This window comes from Delphinapterus leucas, chromosome 20 (genome assembly GCF_059928025.1).
Source record: "Delphinapterus leucas isolate spDelLeu-1000000601 "Yukka" chromosome 20, BTC_Dleu_Yukka2, whole genome shotgun sequence".
Lineage (NCBI taxonomy): Eukaryota > Metazoa > Chordata > Mammalia > Artiodactyla > Monodontidae > Delphinapterus > Delphinapterus leucas.
Window position 1 is genome coordinate 4,253,987 of NC_143148.1, and position 9,304 is coordinate 4,263,290.

Consider the following 9,304-nt stretch of genomic DNA (forward strand, 5'->3'; position numbering starts at 1 on the left):
CCCACCAAGTCCCAGGAGGACATCACAGACAGCGCTGCAGACCCTTCTCCGTCCCTCTTAGACCTCACCTTGCTAACCCCAGGACACTGACGAAGTCCCTCCCTGAACAATCCAGCTCTGCCTGTGAACCCACCTGGTACCGTGGGCTCAGCCAGCCCCTCCCTTGGGCTGTGACCCTGAGAAACCCCAGGTCTTTCCCTCCCTCCGTGTCCCGACCCCCTGATAAGCCTCATCCTCACAGGGCCGGCCCCTCCCCTGTGTGACATGATGGTAGGACTCAAAGTACTCAGGGGTGGGAGCCGCAAGACAGCCCATGCCCAGTCACAATGCCCGTGTCCTGTGAACCTCAGCGGAGTCCAGACGAGAATCCAGCCACCATCCCAGACCCACCTGGTTCTCTGTACACGTAACAGTCCAAGAAGCCCCGCCCACCCATGTTGGACAAACACGATTTTTTCTTTAGTGCATTCACACCCGTAGACTAAGAAACTTTCAGTTTAGAAATGACCTGAGCCAGCTTGGAGGCAGGGGTGAGAGTGGAGAGCACAGCCTAGGGTCACAGGATACAGAGGGGCACAGAGACAAAGCATTGTACCTGACAGGGTGAAACCTGCCCTGGAGAACATGAGGGAGGCCTGGACTGAGTTTCTCCCAATGAGCCACGTACGTCTCTGTGCACTTCCCGACGTAATAACATGAAGTTGTCGGGAGAATTTTGTTTCTCCTTTTGCATGTGGGAAACCTAGGTGTGTGGGTGAGGAAACGTGTGCTTTGGGAACAGTCAGCCTGTAGGGGCCAGAAGGTGAGCAAGTTTCCCCACCGATATTCTACACTGTGATCTGTTTATCTATGTAAGTGTCTGTGTGTCTATCTATGTAACCATGTATCCATGTATTTATCTATGTAGCTGTGTATGTATCTGTGTAGCTATCTATCTAGTGTCTATGTAATTATCTATATATCTAAGTATCTATGTATCATCTAGCTATTTATCAATCAATCTACCTGTTTATCTACCTATCACGTTTTTTATCTCTGATGAGTTAATACCATGCTTGTTTCATTTGGACTTGGGTTGAGTCTGGTTATGACACATCTAGCTAGAAACACCTTCTAAAACCCAAGGTCTTTGTGACCCAAATAGAGAAATCTAGAGTTGGGCCTGTGAGCACCCACTTCTCTCCTGTTAGACCAGTGATGTAGGCCCCACTGTGGCCCCTGGGAGCCTGTCCTGCTCTCTTCCGGACCTGCCGGGCACTGTTCCCACCCCGGGACCAGTACGGAGAAAATGACGAGAGGCCGGCCATATCCCCTGATCCCGCCCCCTTCCTGGGCTCAGGCCTCCAGGGACAGAGGGGGCAGGAGATACTGGGTGGGGTCTAGGCCCTGCCTCCATCCAGCCTCTACTCCAGGACCTCCTAGGCTCCTGGGGGGGGGGACAGTCACCCCTGCAGTCCCTGCTTAGCTCTGTGTCACCTGGGCTGACCTAAGTTGGGAGGGTCAATCTCTGCATTATGCCCCTCCTGTCCCTCGAAGGGAAGGAAAGTCTATGTTGTCACAGTGGACCCTGAGACCCTGTTGTGCTTCTCTCCTAGGGTCCCTGCCCAGACCCTCCATCTGGGCCAAGCCAGATTCTGTGATTCCCTGGGGGTGGCCTGTGACCAATGTGTGCAGAGGCCCTGCTGGGGTTAAGGTGTTCCACCTGGACATGGAACAGGATAGAAATCCTTTCACATCCCAGTTCGATCCACATGAGACAGAGGCCAGATTGCCCATCACTGTAGTGAGTGGAGACACTGCCCAGCATTTTCGCTGCCTCTATTAATAAAGGTCCACCTTGACTGAGCATAGAAACCCCCTGGAGCTGGTGGTCACAGGTGAGGAGCTGTCCATGGGGCCTTCTTCCCTCTCCACCTATTCCAATCTATCATGGTGTCTGGAGGATCCTGCAGGCCTACCTCTCTGGATGCACCATGTCTTTCCCCACCTCTGCCCTCCTTGGAGTCCAGGTACCGCCACCTCCCACTGGGCTCCTGTTCCAACAGGTGGAAGGCATTGTCACCAAAAACCCCAAAGTCTTTCCAGCTCCCTCCTCTCCTCCCCCTTCCCTCCCCCCTCCCTGATCCTCTCTCTCCTCTTCTCTATAGGAGCCATGTCTTGAGGAGTCCTGGATCCTACTCTGCAGAGGCAAACAGCAGCAATATGCTTTCCCTGTCACCTGTTTTCAAGCCCCTGTTTAGGTGCAGAGGGATTTTTACTCTTTGGATACATGCCTCTAATATCTGGCTGGTCAAATACTACCCCAGACATCTGGTGGTTTGACCTCTATATTGTCTGGGTGACCAACAACAGAGTGACTGACAGGGTGTGGTGGTAATAAATCGAACGAGATATGCACAGAAGAAAATGGAAATCAAGGGAGCCAATCCATCCTCTAAAAACTTGGAGACACTGAGTGCTCTGGAAACATGGTATGTGTGGTGTGGAAGTGACACAGGGTGAGGAAGATGGACGCTGTTTTTACGGAAAACTGAATCCCATTGCTCTCCTACACTCAAGAGATAGTCTAAAAACTTGGAGTATCTTTTTTTTGAAAACATGAGAAAGTTCTAGAGCAAATCCGTCCTCATATTATCTTTTAGGCAATCCTACTGTAACATCTGCTTGAACATCTGGTCAACCTAACCTGTCTCTGGGCATGCAACTAGCACCTTGCAAATGAAGAAAAATAGGTTTAAGTCACAGAATTGCCCTGTCCAAGTGCCAAGAGCTTTCAACTCAAGGAATTTTAAGTACTCTGTGCTCCATTATTAAAAAGTCTACAAACAATAAATGCTGGAGAGGGTGTGGAGAAAAGGGATGCCTCCTACACTGTCGGTGGGAATGTAAATTTGTGCAGCCACTATGGAAAACAGTATGGAGGCTTCTTAAAAAACTAAAAATAGAGCTACCATATGACACAGCAATCCCACTCCTGGGCATGTATCCAGAGAAAACTCTAATTTGAAAAGATACACGCACCCCAATTTTCACTGCAGCACGATTTACAATATCCAAGACACGGAAGCAACTTAAATGTCCATAGACAGAGGAATGGATAAAGAAGATGTGGCACATATATACAATGGGATATTATTTAGCCATAAAAAAGAATGAAATAATGCCATTTGCAGCAACATGGATGGACCTAAAGATGATCATACTGAGTGAAGTAAGTCAGAGAAAGACAAATATCATGTGATATCACTTACATGTGGAATCTAAAAAAAATGAACTTATTTACGAAACAGAAATAGACTCACAGACCTAGAAAACCAACTTCTGGTTACCAAAGGGGAAAGTGGGGAAGGATAAATCAGGAGTTTGGGATTAACAGATACACAGTAATATATATATACAAAATATATATATACATAAACAAGGATCTACTGTATAGCACAGAGGACTATTACTCAATATCTTGTAATAACCTGTAAGGGAAAAGAATCTGAAAGAGTATATATATATATATATAACTCAATCACTTAGCTATACACCTGAAACTAACACAACATTGTAAATCAACTACACTTCAATAAAAACAAACAAATAAAATAGTCTGTATAACAGCAAATCCAAGACTAAATGTACCCTTATGCTTTCAAAATGGGAGTAAGATAATCAATCTAGACTTTAGGGTCCCACTGTCCACTGGGTCCAGTTAAACAGTGGGGGTCAGGCACAGGATTTACTCTATTCTGAGACAAATCTCTTCTCAGCTCCACTCAGTTGATAGTCTGAAGAAAGGAAATGAGGATGTTATGTACAGAGTGGAGAAAGCCAGAGTCTGGAACATGCTCAGAATGACCCAACTGATGGGAGAGTTCACCTACCATAGAGAAGAATCCACATGTTGGAATTTTGGGGTTCCCCTCACGTACCAATAAACTCTGCAACTGATCACCCTTAACTAAATCAGAACGTGAACATCACCCTGGAGATGCAACTTGGGGTTAGAGTTGGGACCATCCTTCCCAATGTCACAGGACATGTAATTGACAATAAAACATGGGTTCCTATGGATCCCAGAACACCCATGCTCCCAAAGTAAATTGGAGGTTAACCATGCATCCCAGTTAGATAGTGTTTTGTGTATCTCGTAAAGGCTTGATTGTAGAGTGAAACACATTCAGGAATCAATTAGGGTTGAACATGCCTGTGATATTTTTATTTCTTCTAATGTGTTAAGATTCACCCATTTGAAGACTTGCCCATGATAGTTTGTAATGTTTCCTTCTCTTTCCTTATAATTCACTTAATTTAGAAAATGCTGATTGATTCTGGGCATTTAGCTATAATTTAAATAATTTAGCTTTCCCTTACCACCTTCAAATCCAAATTAATAAAATTGGTTATTTCTTTATTTTTCTTATTGCTTTAAACTGTTCTCCCAGAGGACTAATCCTTCTTCCCATTTTAGATTTGTGTAATTGTTTTGTTTAGTTTTTCGTACGACACCAGACCTTCCATGAGGGCAGAGAATACATCTGCTTTGCTCAACTTTATTTCCTCATTTCCTGGGATGGCCATGGGATGACATGCTTTAATATTTTTTTAGTGAACAGGGATAAGATTTGTGAAAGGTGAATGGATGAATAAATGGGTAATTCCAAGAAGTCCTGGAGTGGTTAAGGGGAGTGATCTCGAGCAGTTAGACAAAAGATCATGTCATTGGAAAAAAACAAAAACAAAACACCTCATGGCATTTTCCCATCCTTGAATTACTGTGAGTTACTCTGAAAGCAGGACCTAAGACAGGGATGTAAGTGTGGGTAGTTTATTTGAGAAGCAAGAAAGAGGGAGTGGGATAGGGAAAGCTTGAAGGAAAGGAATTCCTGAAATAGGGACGCATTACTGAGGTCCCTGCATGAGGTGATGTGAACAAGACTCCACCAGGATCTCTGAGAGTGTACAGAATACCCTGCAGAATTTTCCTTCCAAAGGAAGAGACACTTGGGAATGTATGCATGGACACTTGGGAATGTATTCATTCATAGGAATGTATTCCTATTCCCCATTGCTTGGAATTTTCCCCAGGGATGGTTTCATTCTTCATGGTTTGGGGCTGAAATTGTTTCAGATAAGGTCCTTCCCCCAAATGTGGAGAGCCATGTAGGCATTCTTGAGAAGGGATGCTGTCTATGGGATGCTGAGACCTACAGAGCTGTCAACCAGATCGAACATGAAATCAGCGGGTCACCCAGAGGGATATGAAACGGAGGCTAAAAACGTGTGCTCGAAAACCTAAAGTCAATGGATTTAATGCAGTGTCTGTTCACTTGACTCCAGCCCTGCTGAAAGTCTCTGCGTCTTTGCCTTCTGGATCATATGACAATCTTTCTTTCAATCCCTGCTTCCTCCTTTCCCTCCCACCCAATGTGTCAGTTCTGAAGTTAGAAGGTCCTCTCACCCTTTTAAGGAGAACAGAGCTGAACAATGGTTAGTCACCTCCTAGATCAGACCACAATTCTAGATCATTTCAGGCCACACCCGTTGGAACTGCTGCACATCTAGCCTTGGACCCCAGCAGTACCTAACATGGCAGCTCTCTAACAAAGAAAACCACAGCCTGGCCACCGAAGGTTGCTGCCCGAGGGAGGGAGAGAAAGAAATGGGCGCTGGTTACAAGCCTGCACCTTTCTACACTGACTCAGGGGTAGCAGAGGCCAGATGAGAGTGGCCTGGAGTGGAGACGGCTAACTAGGATAAAGGGAGAAACATGCAAGAATGTTCTGGAAGGCCAACGGAAAGAAAGGCAATAACCAAAGGGCGTCCTGTCCTAGTTGTCATCTGGTTCCATCAGCTCTTAAGGAAACTTCTGGAAATCCTGGCCTGGGAGAAAGAATTTATTCCTATTTTTTAAAAATCTTATTTATGTATTTATTTTTGGCTGCATTGGGTTTTCATTGCTGTATGCAGGCTTTCTCTAGTTGCGTGAGTGGGGGCTGCTCTTGGCTGTGGTGCGTGGGCTCCAGGCATGCAGGCTTCAGTAGTTGTGGCACGCGGCTCAGTAGTTGTGGCATGGGGGCTCAGTAGTCAGTAGTTGTGGCACGCGGCTCAGTAGTTGTGGCACACGGGCTCAGTAGTTGTGGCACGCGGGCTCAGTAGTTGTGGCACGCGGCTCAGTAGTTGTGGCGTGTGGGCTCAGTAGTTGTGGTGCACGGGCTTAGTTGCTCTGCGGCATGTGTGATCTTCCCGGACCAGGGCTCGAACCCATGTCCCCTGCATTGGCAGGCGGATTCTTAACCATTGCGCCACCAGGGACGTCCTATTCCTATTGTTTTTATGAGGGTTTTACACTTTTAGATTCTTATTTTGTAGTATTATAGGCTTTCCAAATCAGACATATCTTTATAATTCTTGCATCTACACAAATTTTTCATTGCTCTCTAGGTGCTAGGAAACTAGGCCAGTTGCCCCCCAAAAAGAGGGTGGAATATTAGAGGACTCAGAATGCACCACTGCCAACTTTTTTTTTTTTCACTGAATTTCTGGCAATGCAAGACCCTGCCCTCACATGGACTGTAGCTGTTCTGCTCTGATAAGGATATTGATTGGAAAACAGAGTTGGAAAGGCAGGATGAGCCAGTTCTTGGAGGACTATGAACACCAGGGAGAACATGCATGTGTAGAACTTGGGGAATTGGGCAAAAGAGGGTGTGGTGGGAGGGCTGTATCATGCAGTGAGAGTGGAGCGTGCAGAAAGGAAGCAGACTGGAAAGCCCTAGAGACTCAATGATAAAAGTCACTCAACCATTAAAAAAATCAAATCAGTAGTCCCTATAAACTTAATTTCTATGAACTAACCATTTTCATATACACAAATAAATCCCAACTTCACCCTGAATGTCAACAACAACAAAGGAAAATTCTATGGAATAAATGTAATAAGAAATGTGCAAAACTTAACCCATGCAAACGTATATCTTTCAAACATTTCTGAATGGCGGAAAAATTAGATTTGAGCAAATTAAGAAAATCACCTTATCCTTAGACAGAGTGACTGACTCAGCATCACAAACATGTCAGTTCTTCGTAGGCTAATTTATAAATGTACCTCAGTCCTCCAAATACACCAACAAGCTTTTCTTCTTCTTTTTTTTTAAACTTTTTATTTTATATTGGAATATAGTCGATTAACAACATTGTGATAGTTTCAGGTGCAAGGCAAAGGGACTCAGCCATACATATACATGTATCCATTCTCCCCCAAACTCCCCTCCCATCCAGGCTGCCATATAACATTGAGCAGAGTTCGCTGTGCCATACAGTAGGTTCTTGTTGGTTATCCATTTTAAATATAGCAGTGTGTACATGTCAATCCCAAACTACCTGACTATCCCTTCCCTCCATCCTTCCCCCCGGGTAACCCTAAGTTCATTCTGCAAGTCTGTGAGTCTGTTTCTCTTTTGTTAATAAGTTCATTTGTATCATTTCTTTTTAGATTCCGCATATAAGGGATATCATACGATATTTCACTTTCTCTGTCTGACTTACTTCACTCTGTATGCCAATCTGTAGGTCCATCCATGTTGCTGCAAATGGCATTATTTCATTCTTTTTAATGGCTTAGCAATATTCCACTGTATATATGTACTACATCTTCTTTATCCATTCCTGTCGATGGACTCTTAGGTTGCTTCCAGATCTTGGCTATTGTAAACAGTGCTGCAATGAACACTGGGGTGCAAGTATCCTTTTGGACCATGTTTTTCTCAGGGTATATGTCCAGGAGTGGGATTGCTGGGTCAGATGGTAGCTCTATTTTTAGCTTTTTAAGGAACCTCTATACTGTTCTCCACAGTGGCTACACCAATTTACATTCCCACCAACAGTGCAGGAGGGTTCCCTTCTCTCCACACCCTCTCCAGCATTTATTGTTTGTGGATTTTTTGATGATGGCCATTCTGACTGGTGTGAGGTGATACCTCATTGTAGTTTTGACTTGCATTTCGCTAATAATTAGCGATGTTGAACATCCTTTCATGTGCCTCTTGGCCATCTGTATGTCTTCTTTGGAGGAATGTCTATTTAGGTCTTCTGCCCATTTTTCGATTGGGTTGTTTGTTTTGATGATATTAAGCCTCATGAGCTGTTTGTAAATTTGGGGGACTAATCCCTTGTCAGTCACGTCATCTGCAAATGTTTTCTCCCTATCTGTGGGTTGTCTTTTTGTTTTATGGTTTCCTTTGCTGTGCAAAAGCTTTTGAGTTTAACAAGCTTTTCTTCTTGAACTAGACAAGTTGATACTAAGCTCCACATGGAAAAATCAAAACTCAAGAATACTTAGGAAAACACACAAAGAGAAGAGCTATGCGGGTAGTGGGGACGAGATCAACCAGAAATTAAAACACACCATATAGCCTCTGAGTCGTGAGGAAATAAGAAAGCCTAGATGCGCCTGCTTATTATGACAGAAGAAACACAAGAAGGATTGGCCGTATCTTACAGGCATTTAAAAGTACTGGGATATTATAAACAAGGTGATTTCCATGTGAATGGGTGCATTTGGGAGAAGAGAAGCTTTTGCTATGGCATAGGGGCAGTAGCTGCTAAACTTATAAAGTGAAAATTTAATAAGGAGCAAGATACGTACAAACTCTCAAAGTACCTCCCCACAGACCAGTGATTAATTACAAAGGGGAAACAACAGCTTTACTCTGGAGAAACCTGGGGCATGCCGAATTAACCAAGTTAGGAAAGACCAAATCACCAAAAAGGAAAAACAAGGCCAATATGGCTTGAGTGGTATTCCACCCCAAAATGCACAACTTGCATCTAACCAGAAAGTGCTTTGGGCAAAGCTCCTATTCTGTGTGCATCACGCTTCCTTTCTCTGCAGGGTCTCCCCTTCCTCAGGAGCCCTCAGTCACGTCTCTCATCAACCTCAGTATGACCAAGGCTGTGAAGGAAAGAACCCAACATCTCCATTCGTGAGCTTGTTTTAAATCTCATTAATCCAAACAGGATTCCATGATCTAGGAGCGTTTGGAGATGAACACAAACCACTGAAGTGTGGGGGGAGGAAATACCTTGGGCAGGAACCATTGATCTTCTGACCGTCCAGCTCTAAAGCCAGCATCAGGCTCTCAGCACTTGATGGCGTATTTGGACCGTGTCTGGAGCTCACATTTGGGGTTTATGACGCGCAGAAATTGTTTTCTGAAAAAGGAGACGTCATGCATCTTACTTGGGATGGTAACAGAGACTGACGTGTAGGGAAATAGCTGCTCTGCTTCCTGTGAAACCTTTAGTGTTGAAACCC

At 44.6% G+C, this 9,304-nt stretch overlaps 1 protein-coding gene across 7 annotated transcripts in view; it reads right to left on the bottom strand.

Annotated features, from left to right (window-relative positions):
• The window catches only part of CDC42EP5 (CDC42 effector protein 5), a 64,464-nt gene that overhangs the window by 25,389 nt on the left and 29,771 nt on the right, over nt 1–9,304 (bottom strand). For 6 of the 7 annotated variants that reach the window (XR_016390825.1, XM_089902121.1, XM_089902122.1 and 3 more), the window contains one exon: nt 9,072–9,201. The exons of the other annotated variant lie outside the window; for it this stretch is intronic. The gene's annotated coding sequence lies outside the window, so the exon portion shown is untranslated. The remainder of the gene's footprint in view (nt 1–9,071; nt 9,202–9,304) is intronic. 7 annotated transcript variants of the gene reach the window in all.